General features: G+C 43.2%; 1 long non-coding RNA gene across 1 annotated transcript; it reads left to right on the top strand.

Moving 5' to 3' along the window:
• Positions 1-991: 991 nt before the first annotated feature.
• Positions 992-1,408, top strand: LOC117186021. Its single transcript, XR_004471185.1, has 3 exons — positions 992-1,084; positions 1,142-1,198; positions 1,269-1,408. It is a non-coding gene; the product is annotated as an uncharacterized LOC117186021 (long non-coding RNA).
• The last annotated feature ends 11,834 nt before the right edge of the window (positions 1,409-13,242 follow it).

The raw sequence follows: 13,242 nt of genomic DNA, 5'->3' as shown, positions 1-13,242 counted from the left end.
CGGCTAAGCTCGTTCATAAGCAGGATCGAGTACATCTCCGAATTGTACCCAACAGAAGACATCCGGCAACAAAGCATCATGTACGGAGCCACTGAGGGTCAACTGTGCGGACGAGCACAACTTTTATCACAAAGCCTTCAACCCAACACCTGGACCGATCTAAAAGCAGCCCTAATCAGCAAATTCAACAACCACACTCCATACGAGACGCTGCTACAACAATTACACGACACCAAATTCAATGGGAATATTCGTAAGTTCGTAGAGGAACTAGAAATTAAGTCAAATGTTATAGTAAGTAAACTAAATCTGGAGACTAGCCCAGAAAATAAGATAATCTTTAAAAACGCTCTGGCAAATGCCACCAGACATACCATAGAAGATGCTCTACCCAATAAACTGTTCATCATTTTAGCAAAGAAAGACATTTCTACTATGGCTAATCTAGAAAAATCAGCTCAAGAGTTAGGAATCTACGAAAATTTCGTAACTGATAATCGCGACACCGTCGGAGAATTCAACCAAAGTTAATTCCGTTCAAGACATCAGACCTCAGTCATCGTCGGGGAAATAACTAACCAATGTACGCTAAGTTTAAGTGAAAAAATAAAACCTTTTTTAAAACTTAAACTGAAGTGTCGCATATTTAACTATATATATATTTTTTTTTTTAATTTGGTTTTGCGGACCATGGTACATAGGGGATTTTTCTTAAGATACTCTTTAACGCCGTCGCTAAAGGGCATGCCCGATTCATGTTGAAAAACACGCCTACGGACTAAACACCCCCAGTAAAATCTGTGCTAATTTTAGGTATCAGAGGCCCTATTCTCAGCCACCCCCAAGTAATGCAACACCGATCATACGCAGCGGAAGCCTTTCATCAAAAGCCGCCTTTTCCACATATCGATCGAGTCACGTACTCTATCTCCGAAGCCGAAGTCGAAGCCAACGCCTCCGAATCCAAATCCGAATCCCAAACCGAGCATCATAATATAAATAGTCTACATCTAAGAAGCCAAGTCAGTTCTGTTCAAGACAAGTTCACCGCAAAAAATGTTACGCTTTTCTATGCCAAGCAATGGTAAGTATATTTTATAATATTTCTTAATAAACAAAAAAGCTAATACGATTTTTACAGAAAATGAGAATAGTAAAAACATCTCCGACGTTTTAGAGGAGCTAAAAAAAACGACGGGTAAATATAAACTTTGTTTCCAATGAATAGTGGAATAAATACATCTAAATAAATATTTATATACTTTTAGAAACTCTGCAACAGGAGAATGCAGTTGTTCGTGGACAGTTCCCAATCAAATCTGAGGAGCACTTAATAGAATTGGAGGACAAAATAAAATTAAATAAGAGCATTTATGTAATCTAAACTCTAAATTATATGACATTTTTCTTTGACTTATCTTTATATTTGAATGTTTCATTTACAGATAACAGCAATGAAATCAATTATTCAGCCAGCTGGCGTTTTAGCCAGCTTGAGCTTTATTCTCAGCGATGAAATTGTTCTGGCATATAATGTCGATGGGGTCCAAGGGAAGAAGGCCCTAACGACCCACAAAGAATTCTTTGCAGCTTTGCTAGGTAAAATACCATTTACACTTCTAGAGACTTAAACATTTTCCAATTAAATAAAAAAAATATTAATTACAGAATGTATTCCGCCTGGCGATGAGCCCCCCGAAAGCACTTTACGGAAGGCAATGCAGAGGATGAAGAAGAGAGTATTTAAAAAGAAGTGTCTAACAAAAAACCAGGAGTAGACTAAGCAGCATATAATCAAAAATTATTCGTTTATATTGAAAGATATTGTGTTTTTATTTTTGTATTATTCCAGACTGCCAGATTGACTACTACCAGTAGTCAGTTCGAAACCAGTTACTGGCAACTAGGTCAGAACTAGCTACGGGTAATCGAAGGATAGTCGAGTGGGGAACTAGTTGCTTGCTTTCGACTGGTAACTAGTTCGAAACTACCTCCTGAGCAATTAGCTACGGGTAATCGAAGGGTAATCGAGCGGTAACCAGGGGGGGCTCCGCCCTAGGACATGCATGTGTTAAATTCTCCGCTGAAATACATTGCGGGTATTCTATCTGCAACCAGAGAGGTGAGAATGGTAGCTAGTGCGGCACCGTTGCGCAAGAGGCTTCGTGCCTTGTATATATGTATATTTTTCAATAGGTTATGGGCCCAGCCCACGCCTCATAACTGCAGATAAGTACACAGTTTTGTTTTCTATACAATAGAAAAACAAACGATGGGGAACGTTGTGAGTTGCTGCGGACACCGCAACTCTACAGTTATACCCGATATTAAGTCAGTATGGCTCTGCTCCGGCAGACGCCGCTAATATTGAACGACACGACAAAGAGTGCGTGCGAGAGAGACAGAAAATCAGTCTGAGCGTGACGTCGGGCGCTGCGTAGCCAGTGCAAATTGATTTGTTCCTTTTGGCTATAAAAATTATCTGATCTGATCCAGATTCAACAATCTGATAGATATGGTCATTATCTATGATTCTGCGTTTTTAGTTTTCTCGTATCTTCAAAATTGTGGATGCCACAAATTTTCGTTCTTTGGGGGGGCGGAAGGGGGTGGGGCGAAATTTTGAGATATACGTTTTATAGTGAGATCTGACAGGAGTGCGGATACTAAATTTGGTTACTCTAGCCTTAATAGTCTCTGAGATTTGTGAATATCCCCAGATTTGCATCCTTTGCGGGGGCGGAAGGGGGTGTGGCGAAATTTGGAAACAAACTCGTCTCGGTCCGATATATTAGGAGTGTGGATACCAAATTTGGTTGCTCTAGCTTTTGTAGTCTCTGAGATCTAGGCGCTAATGTTTTACTCTAAGCAAAGCCGGCTATGCTACGTGTGTGTTAGAGAGAGACAGGGCGAGAAAAAATGAAATTGTTTTCTTGATGCTGGCTATAATAATAATACGATCCAATTCAGATTCTGCAGTCTAAAAGATATGGTTATTGTCTACGATTCTGCGTTTTTGATTTTATCGTATCTTTAAAAATGTGGATGCCACAGATTTTCGTCCTTTGTGGGGGCGGAAGTGGGCGGGGCGAAGTTTTGAAATATTTTTGTAGCAGTGACATATCGCAGAAGTCTGGATCCAAAACATCGTGCTCTAGCTCTTATAGTCTTTGAGCACTAGGCGCTGAAGGGGACGGACAGACGGACAGACGGACAGACGGACAGACAGACAGACAGACAGGGCTCAATCGACTCGGCTATGGATGCTGATCAAGAATATATACACTTTATGGGGTCGGAAACGATTCCTTCTGGACGTTACACACATCCACTTTTACCACAAATCTAATATACCCCAATACTCATTTTGAGTATCGGGTATAAAAAGAAACATAAAACCTTTCGATGGAGAAAAATACTCCATTTGAAAGTTTCGAATAAGAGCTTTATTAACTGAAACAGACGCCATTAAGGTTATTGATCGAGAGTGTGGTAAAATAACAGAAGACTGGAAGAAACAAGAAAGAAATGCTAAAAGTATAATTGTAGAGTATTTAAGTGATTCCTTCCTTGGTTTTTCGCCAACAGATTGTAGGGCAAAAATGATTTTTAACGATGGGGAACGTTGTGAGTTGCTGCGGACACCGCAACTCTACAGTTATACCCGATACTAAGTCAGTATGGCTCTCCTCCGGCAGACGCCGCTAATATTAAACGACACGACAAAGAGAGCGTGCGAGAGAGACAGAAAATCAGTCTGAGCGTGACGTCGGGCGCTGCGTAGCCACTGCAAATTGATTTGTTCCCTTTGGCTATAAAAATGATCTGATCTGATCCAAATTCAGCAACCTGTTAGATATGATCATTATCTATGATTCTTTTTAGTTTTCTCGTATCTTCAAAATTGTGGATGCCACAGATTTTCGTCCTTTGGGGGGGCGGAAGGGGGTGAGGCGAAATTTTGAGATATACGTTTTATAGTGAGATCTAACAGGAGTGCGGATACCAAATTTGGTTACTCTAGCGTTAATAGTCTCTGAGAGTTGTGAATATCCCCAGATTTTCGTCCTTTGCGGGGGCGGAAGGGGGTGTGGCGAAATTTTGAAATAAACTCGTCTCGGTCCGATATCTTAGGAGTGTGGATGCCAAATTTGGTTGCTCTAGCTTTTATAGTCTCTGAGATCTAGGCGCTAATGTTTTACTCTAAGCAAAGCCGCCTATGCTACGTGTGTGTTAGAGAGAGACAGGGCGAGAAAAAATGAAATTGTTTTCTTGATGCTGGCTATAATAATAATACGGTCCAATTCAGATTCTGCAGTCTAAAAGATATGGTTATTCTCTACGGTTCTGCGTTTTTGGTTTTCTCATATCTTTAAAATTGTGGATGCCACAGATTTTCGTCCTTTGTGGGGGCGGAAGTGGGCGGGGCGAAGTTTTGAAATATTTTTGTAGCAGTGACATATCACAGAAGTCTGGATCCAAAACATCGTTGCTCTAGCTCTTATAGTCTTTGAGCACTAGGCGCTGAAGGGGACGGACAGACGGACAGACGGACAGACAGACAGACAGACAGGGCTCAATCGACTCGGCTATTGATGCTGATCAAGAATATATATACTTTATGGGGTCGGAAACGATTCCTTCTGGACGTTACACACATCCACTTTTACCACAAATCTAATATAGCCCAATACTCATTTTGAGTGTCGGGTATAAAAAGAAACATAAAACCTTTCGATGGAGAAAAATACTCCATTTGAAAGTTTCGAATAAGAGCTTTATTAACTGAAACAGACGCCATTAAGGTTATTGATCGAGAGTGTGGTAAAATAACAGAAGACTGGAAGAAACAAGAAAGAAATGCTAAAAGTATAATTGTAGAGTATTTAAGTGATTCCTTCCTTGGTTTTTCGCCAACAGATTGTAAGGCAAAAATGATTTTTAACGAGGGGGAACGTTGTGAATTGCTGCGGACACCGCAACTCTACAGTTATACCCGATACTAAGTCAGTATGGCTCTCCTCCGGCAGACGCCGCTAATATTAAACGACACGACAAAGAGAGCGTGCGAGAGAGACAGAAAATCAGTCTGAGCGTGACGTCGGGCGCTGCGTAGCCACTGCAAATTGATTTGTTCCCTTTGGCTATAAAAATGATCTGATCTGATCCAAATTCAGCAACCTGTTAGATATGATCATTATCTATGATTCTTTTTAGTTTTCTAGTATCTTCAAAATTGTGGATGCCACAGATTTTCGTCCTTTGGGGGGGCGGAAGGGGGTGAGGCGAAATTTTGAGATATACGTTTTATAGTGAGATCTAACAGGAGTGCGGATACCAAATTTGGTTACTCTAGCGTTAATAGTCTCTGAGAGTTGTGAATATCCCCAGATTTTCGTCCTTTGCGGGGGCGGAAGGGGGTGTGGCGAAATTTTGAAATAAACTCGTCTCGGTCCGATATCTTAGGAGTGTGGATGCCAAATTTGGTTGCTCTAGCTTTTATAGTCTCTGAGATCTAGGCGCTAATGTTTTACTCTAAGCAAAGCCGGCTATGCTACGTGTGTGTTAGAGAGAGACAGGGCGAGAAAAAATGAAATTGTTTTCTTGATGCTGGCTATAATAATAATACGATCCAATTCAGATTCTGCAGTCTAAAAGATATGGTTATTCTCTACGGTTCTGCGTTTTTGGTTTTCTCATATCTTTAAAATTGTGGATGCCACAGATTTTCGTCCTTTGTGGGGGCGGAAGTGGGCGGGGCGAAGTTTTGAAATATTTTTGTAGCAGTGACATATCACAGAAGTCTGGATCCAAAACATCGTTGCTCTAGCTCTTATAGTCTTTGAGCACTAGGCGCTGAAGGGGACGGACAGACGGACAGACGGACAGACAGACAGACAGACAGGGCTCAATCGACTCGGCTATTGATGCTGATCAAGAATATATATACTTTATGGGGTCGGAAACGATTCCTTCTGGACGTTACACACATCCACTTTTACCACAAATCTAATATACCCCAATACTCATTTTGAGTATCGGGTATACAAATGTAGACGCTATATATATATATAGCTCATTTTTTACATTGTAAAGCAAACAGAGCTTAATTTTCTTTCCTTTTATGCCCTTGCTCTCATCTAAAAAATTACCCTTTTCCAGAAGCTGGGAACCTTGGAAATGTGCTCTGTGGCGAAATCCATTCGCTTTTTCCTATTGACCCCAGATACATACGGCTTCCTGCGAGCATCTCGGCCATGATACCCCTCCTTTTTCCAAGCGCGTCGGAAGGTTTCTTCAGATACAACTTTGGAGAAACGTTCTGAAACTTCCAGTTGTGCTTGGTGAGCAGTTATCCTTGGATTTAGTGGCACCAGTTGGACAATACTTTTTTTTCTCCCGCTCTGTCAACAACGGTGGTCGGTCGGACCGGGGCTTTGACAATATGGAGCCCGAAGACCCATCATTTTCGTAGACTCTTTGGCACGAGGAATGCGTTCCACCAACCAATTGTCTAATTTCTCGGTAGGATTTGCCCTCCAACCTATGTATATTTTAGAACAAGTTTTCGAACTTAGACAGAAATCTCTTTTCCTTTTTGCTCCATTATAAACCGCGTGCAAATATTGTTTTCAACGTTATTGGAAATAACGAAAAAGAATCGTTGCCCAAAGTGCCTTATATTAAAACTTATCCACAACTGAACATAAAAGTGTAGTTCTTTTTATAAATGTACGCAGAGATATGCAAGCATACAAGTGCGAGTGTATGTACATACAATAACGAACAACATTTTTGGCACAGCACGCTTTTTAAACTTTCTGGCCAACGTGTGTCCCCTGGAAAAAAAATATATAGTAAAAAGTATATTGGACAAAGGGATTACAGTATTTATTATACATAAACAAAAAACTTATTTCAAAAACCTTAAACAAAGTATAAGTAAAAAAGAAAAAACTAAAAAATAGGCATATTTCGATGAACAAAATTATTGGCACACCCCATGAAAAATTGAACAATAAGATACGTCAAAAATTTGCACTATTTGGTGTTTGAGTCCTCAGCGTTAATGACGGCCAAAAAGCGAGCTGGCATCGAGTCTACTAATTTTGTAGTACTTTCATCCCCTATATTTTTCCATTCTTCCATTAAGGCTTGTTTTAGGTCGGCTTTTATTGTTATAGCCCGCTTTCTAGTGCGCCTATCCAATTCCTCCCACAAATGTTTAATTGGATTTAGGTCCGGGGACTGTGGGGGGTGTGGCAGAACATGGGCGGTATTGTAAGTAAGCAACTTTTTTACTATATGGGCCGAATGCTTGGGGTCGTTGTCTTGCTGAAATGTGAATGATGTAGATTTTCGACACTTTTTCTTAGGTTATCCTTCAAAATATTCAGATACATATTTTTGTCCATTATGCCGTCTATAAACACCAATTTAGCACACATGCAACCCCACACCATGACTCTTCCACCACCATGCTTAACAGCTGGAGTTATATTATGATTTTCAAACTCGGTCTTTGGCTTTCTCCACACTGTTTGTGTGGAAAACAGCACCTGTTGCCAGAACCCCAAGGGTTTACCTATAAACTCCTTGGCGTAGTTCAGACGTTTTGTTTTATTAGTCTCAGAGATCAAAGGTTTTCGTCGAGCCACACGCGCATGGTAGTTGGCCTCGTGTAGTACTCGGCGTTCCGTAATCGGGTGAACATCCGTCCCAATGTCTTTTTTTTAGATCGGCAGCGATCTGTGTGGAGGATATGGTGGGGTCCACTTTCACTTTGCGAATGATTTGGCTGCATTCGCGGATGCTTAACACTTTTGGGCGACCTGTGTGTTTAGCGCTCTCCAAGTTTGAGGCTCCCTTAAAGCGTTGAACGATGCTCCTAATTGTGAAGCGGCTTCTCTCCATAATTTCGCCTATTTCCGCATACGATTTGCCTTGATTATGCAAATTCAGGATTATTTTCCTCTGCGCTACAGTGGTTTCCTTTTGTTTCGGTGGCATATTGACAGCAAAAATCAAAACAAGGCCAATTTAGACGCAACTTTAAATTTCCAAATACTAATTTGCAAAATTTTAAATATCGGGATAACAAGGCTGCCATATTTCCAAAAAAATTAGTTTCCCAATCGGACATAATACTGAAAAATTAATGTATAAAGCCTAGTGTGCCAATAATTTTGTTCAACGAAATATACACTTTTTAAAGTATTTTATTTAAAACTAAAGCTTAGTTTGAATTTTTTTTTAAATAAATTCAATATATATGTGTCGGATATTATGCAATAATTTTTCAAGTTTGTTATAGAATAAGTATACAATAAATATTAGTTACAACGATAGCTGTCTCGATATATCTGGTTGAGATTCAATGTTGCTGAGAGCATAGTCTAAACGAGAGGGAGAGCGTCTCAGATGAGCATGTTGCAATTGCTGTTTTTGAGGAGAATAAGAAGGAAAGGGGATCAGTTGATGTTGGATACTGAAATACAACCCAGGTTAGGTTAGGCTGAGGCGGCTGCCGGGCTCGCTCGGAGCCCGTCACACTTAGGCCGGTTTCGTCTGATCTGATGAGCTCGTGAGGTGGCTCAAAGGGAGCCTAGCTGAGGCCACCGGACGGGTCGCAGGTTGCGGATAGCGAACGACCTACCTATATACAGGTCATATAGGTAGGTCAGCTGCGAATAAGCGGACATCCCTAGGGAGAGTACCGAAAATAAGCAGCCCCGGACAGCCAGCGGGTGTTCGCGAAGTAGCAACACTGACGATGCGCTTGTGGTGCCGCTTCGTATAAGTAGCTCACAAACTCCCCTATCCCTACACACTACCTACCCACATCCCAACCCCCACATTCAGCTCACACCGGGCCGGACTAAGAGTGTTATTCGACCCGTGCCGAGAGTCAGCCTGGCTGGGGGCCCGGTATATAAAACTAGCCCAGTCGTTAACGGAAAGCTCAGGGACTTGGCAGCCCCCTGTTCTAAGTATGCCTTATCCGGGCAACGTGGATCTCTGCCCGGACGGACCGTACTCCTTCTCTGCAGCTCGTGGGAAAAGAATGGAAGATTTTAAAAACAAACAAAATGAGTCTGGCACTCCCCAAATGCCAACAGGGAGCAATCCCAAACAGGGGAAGGCAGCGGCCCAAAGGCCTGGCCCAACCCGCAAACCAGCAGTGAAAAGCTGCGCGGCGGAAGCACCGAAGAAGGAAGCCCCTCAGCCAAAAAGGCAGCGCTCGCAATAGACTCCTGGGCGAACACCGAAGCGCTCCAGAGTGCTGCCTAACACATCATTCGCGCAGATTGCCAGAGAAAGGACGCTGATTGGCGTCCTGGACAAAGGCAGGACTCCCGAATCCCTAAGAACCAGTGGAAGGGGGTGGAAGCGGCACTGGCCGACCGCTGCTTCGAGCTGCTGGAAAAGCAGCCTGGACCCAATCTTCTAAGGCTGATGTCGTCCTACATGGCCCATGAGGAAAACGATCCTCCCAACGACCTTGTTCGCAAACTAGCCAGCGACAGCGAGAGGTCGGACATAGACCTATTAATAGGTTGCGATGCCAACGCTCACCACACTCAATGGGGGAGCTCGAACACAAATGTAAGGGGTGAGTCACTTTTTAGCTTCATCCTTAACTCAAATCTATTTATTTGTAATCGGGGCAACGACCCCACTTTTATAATTAAAAATCGACTGGAGGTTATTGACCTCACCTAAGTGTCTCCCAACCTGTTAGACACAGTCAAGAGTTGGCAAGTCCTTGATGACCACTCTTTCTCTGACCACAGATACATCGAGACCACACTATCCCTCGAGTGTCCGAAACCTTAGGACTATATTAATCCCAGGAAAGCCAACTGGGAAAAATATAGCTCAGCCCTGGAGGACTTACTCCCCTCCAAAGCACCATCATGCCCGGACACAAAAGACGACCTAGATCGCTTAGTGAATAGGTTCACAGAAGCATGCAACAAAGCCTTCGCGGCAGCAAGGGAGGGGGGAGGGGGGGGGGGGGCTGCAAAGTCGTGGCCTATGCGGACGACGTTGCGATTATCTTCTCGGGGAAATACCCCCAAACACTGTGCGACTTAATGACCGCAAAGCTAGCGCAACTGTCGGATTGGACAGAATCGCGCGGTCTGGGAGTAAATGATGCAGGCTCTCCTTTAGCGACAGTGCCAGTTACTTAGGGTTGGTAATTGACAAGAAGCTTAACTGGAACCTGAATGTCAAAGACAGAGTGAAGAAGGCAATGACTGCACTCTACACATGCAAAAAAGCTATTGGGCTAAGATGGGGTATGATCCCAAGCATAGTCCAATGGATATACCAGGCTATAGTTATACCAATACTACTCTACGGAGTTACGGTGTGGTGGCCGGCCCTATCAAAAAGGGCGATCACCAAGCAACTGGGCAAAGTCCAGCGAACTGCCGCCCTATGTATCAGCGAAATTCAAGCCGCTAACATGATGCTAAGCACCTCTCTAGGAGAAACAACTATCTCGGCTATCTACTGTCCTCCTGCTACCTTATGGACAAGTTCTCAGTTCCGCTCTTTATTATCTAGTTTTGGGCCAAAATACATTGCAGCTGGGGACTGGAATGCGAAGCACCAATGGTGGGGAAACCCTCGGTCCTGCCCTAGAGGTCGCGAAATCCACGACTATATAGTCTCAAGTGGAGCCAACATTCTTGCCACTGGCTCTGCAACCCACTACCCATACGACTCCAACAGATCGCCTAGTGCCTTGGATTTCGCTATCTACAAAGGCGTTCCCCATAGATTCCTGCACATACAAGCGAACTTCGACCTTCCCTCCGATCACCTACCGCTTCTCATAGAAATGCACTTATCCCCTGTCAACTACCTCACTATACAGAAGCTCCTGCACAGTCGAGCAAACATTGAGATTTTTCAAACTCATTTGGAAGATCACATCCGACTTAACGAGAGATTCGAGTCTCCAGAAGACATTGACGCGGCTGTACGCTCGCTTAATAGCCTCATCCAGGAAGCAGCTCTCTCCGCAGAACCACCCACGTCCGAGGAGCGCTCGACCCGACCTGCTGCATCACCTGACCCTCACATCGAAAACCTTGTGCGTATCAAGAGAAGACTAAGGAAAGCTTTCATAAGAACTCACGACCCAGACACTAAAGCTCAGATGCACAGAGCGGGCAGAAACTTAAAAAAGGCCCTCGCTGAGAAAAGCAGCAAACACTTCGACGAAATGCTAAAAAGAGCCGATACAACCGAAAGTAGCCAGGTCAATCTCTGGAAACTCACCCGTGGCATCAAGAGGCAGCCACTGTGCAGCTTTCCATTAAGAAACGACAACGGTACATGGGTGAAGTCTGACTTGGAAAAAGCAGAAGCGTTCGCTAGAAATTTAGAGACCAGATTCACTCCAGCCGATGTAGCACCTCAAGATCACACGCGAGCACTCTCCTGGTACTTAGAAGCGCCCCTACAGATGTCGATACCAACCAAGCCAGTTTCACCTTCTGAAGTCCAAGCGGAAATAAAAGCTCTTGTGAACAACAAAGCTCCTGGGCACGATTTAATAGATGCCCGCATCGCAAAACTGCTTCCACGCAAGGGAGTTATGTTTCTAGTTGCACTCTACAACGCCATCCTTCGCATCGGCCACTTCCCCACCCAATGGAAGTGTGCAATGATTGTGATGATACTAAAGCCAGGTAAACCAACGTCAGCCCTAGAGTCATACAGACCAATAAGCCTACTGCCAGTTTTCTCCAAGATATTCGAAAGAATATTCTTGAGCAGAATGGTGGCTGAAAGCTGCGTCAAGGAAGCTATTCCACAGCACCAATTCGGTTTCAGAAGACAGCACGGGACTCCGGAACAAGTACACAGAGTGGCTCAACACATCCTCAACGCTTATGAAACTAAGCAATACTGCTCAGGGGTGTTTCTCGACGTGAAACAAGCTTTCGACAAAGTCTGGCACAAGGGACTTTTATATAAATTAAAGATTCTACTACCCGCCCCCCAGTATTCAATTATAAAGTCATTCTTGGGAGAAAGAACGTTTATTGTCACAATCAAGGACGCTATTTCAGACATAAAAATTATCAGAGCTGGAGTTCCACAAGGCAGCGTCCTTGGGCCAATCCTGTACACATTGTTTACACGCGACATGCCGTTACCGCACGTCAACCCAAGCAACTTCCTGGTCGCCACTTACGCTGACGATACTGCTATTCTTTCGTCATCCACCTGCTACAGAGCCGTTGCTGAACAACTTCAAATCTACCTCGAATCCGTGGAAAAATGGGCAAAAAAATGGAACATCACAATTAACGAAACAAAGTCAGTTAACGTAAATTTTACTCTAAGAAGCAAGCACCCACCAGACCTAACCTTTAACGGAAATATAATTCCGCGCAAGAGGAGTCACTGCTACCTCGGTGTCCACTTCGATAAAAGCCTAACTTGGGGACCGCATATCAGAGCTACAGTCATCAAATGTCAAAACATCAAACTCAAAAAGTAAGCTTCCCCTACGCAATAAAGTCATATTGTACAAGGCAACTATAATCCCTATATGGACATATGCCATTCAAGTCTGGGGATGTGCAGCGAAGACGCATCTGAATAAAATCAGAGTCATGCAAGCGAAGGCTCTAAGGGCGATGACAGGTGCCCCGTGGTTTGTTCGGACCACAATGCTGGAAAGAGATCTCCTCATCCCAAAAATTGGAGATCAAATAAACCATCATAGCAGTCGATACAACGATAGGCTAATTAACCATCCAAATGAAACAGCTAGAGGATTACTGCACCCCCAAATCCCACGCAGACTCAAACGTCTCCACCCATCGAACATAAAAAATAGAAAAATTTGCTGAATAACACATCATTAAAATGTATATATAAACCTAATCATTAAACTCTTATAATATGTAGTAAGCCAATGTAAATATCACTAATATTAGATCATAGTTAAAGTAAAGCTGATTTTTAATAAAATAAAATAAAAAAAAAAAAAAAAGCGAAGCTCTTCGCACCACCCCAAATGATGCGCTAAATGCCATCCTTTGCCTACAGAGCCTTGACCTCGCAGGAAAGGAACGGGCAGAAGCAGCAGCAATACGTCTAAGAGACTCAGATCAATGGGTGACACAGTGCATAGGTCACTCAGCCATATTAAATAATAGCAGTACCGTCCCCTCAAAAACAGACTACCAAGTTCCAAGAGAGTACACAGTC

The sequence above is a fragment of the Drosophila miranda genome, chromosome XL (genome assembly GCF_003369915.1).
Source record: "Drosophila miranda strain MSH22 chromosome XL, D.miranda_PacBio2.1, whole genome shotgun sequence".
Taxonomy (NCBI): domain Eukaryota; kingdom Metazoa; phylum Arthropoda; class Insecta; order Diptera; family Drosophilidae; genus Drosophila; species Drosophila miranda.
Note: the sequence above shows the minus strand (reverse complement) of the source record. Positions and strands in the feature narration are given on the sequence as shown.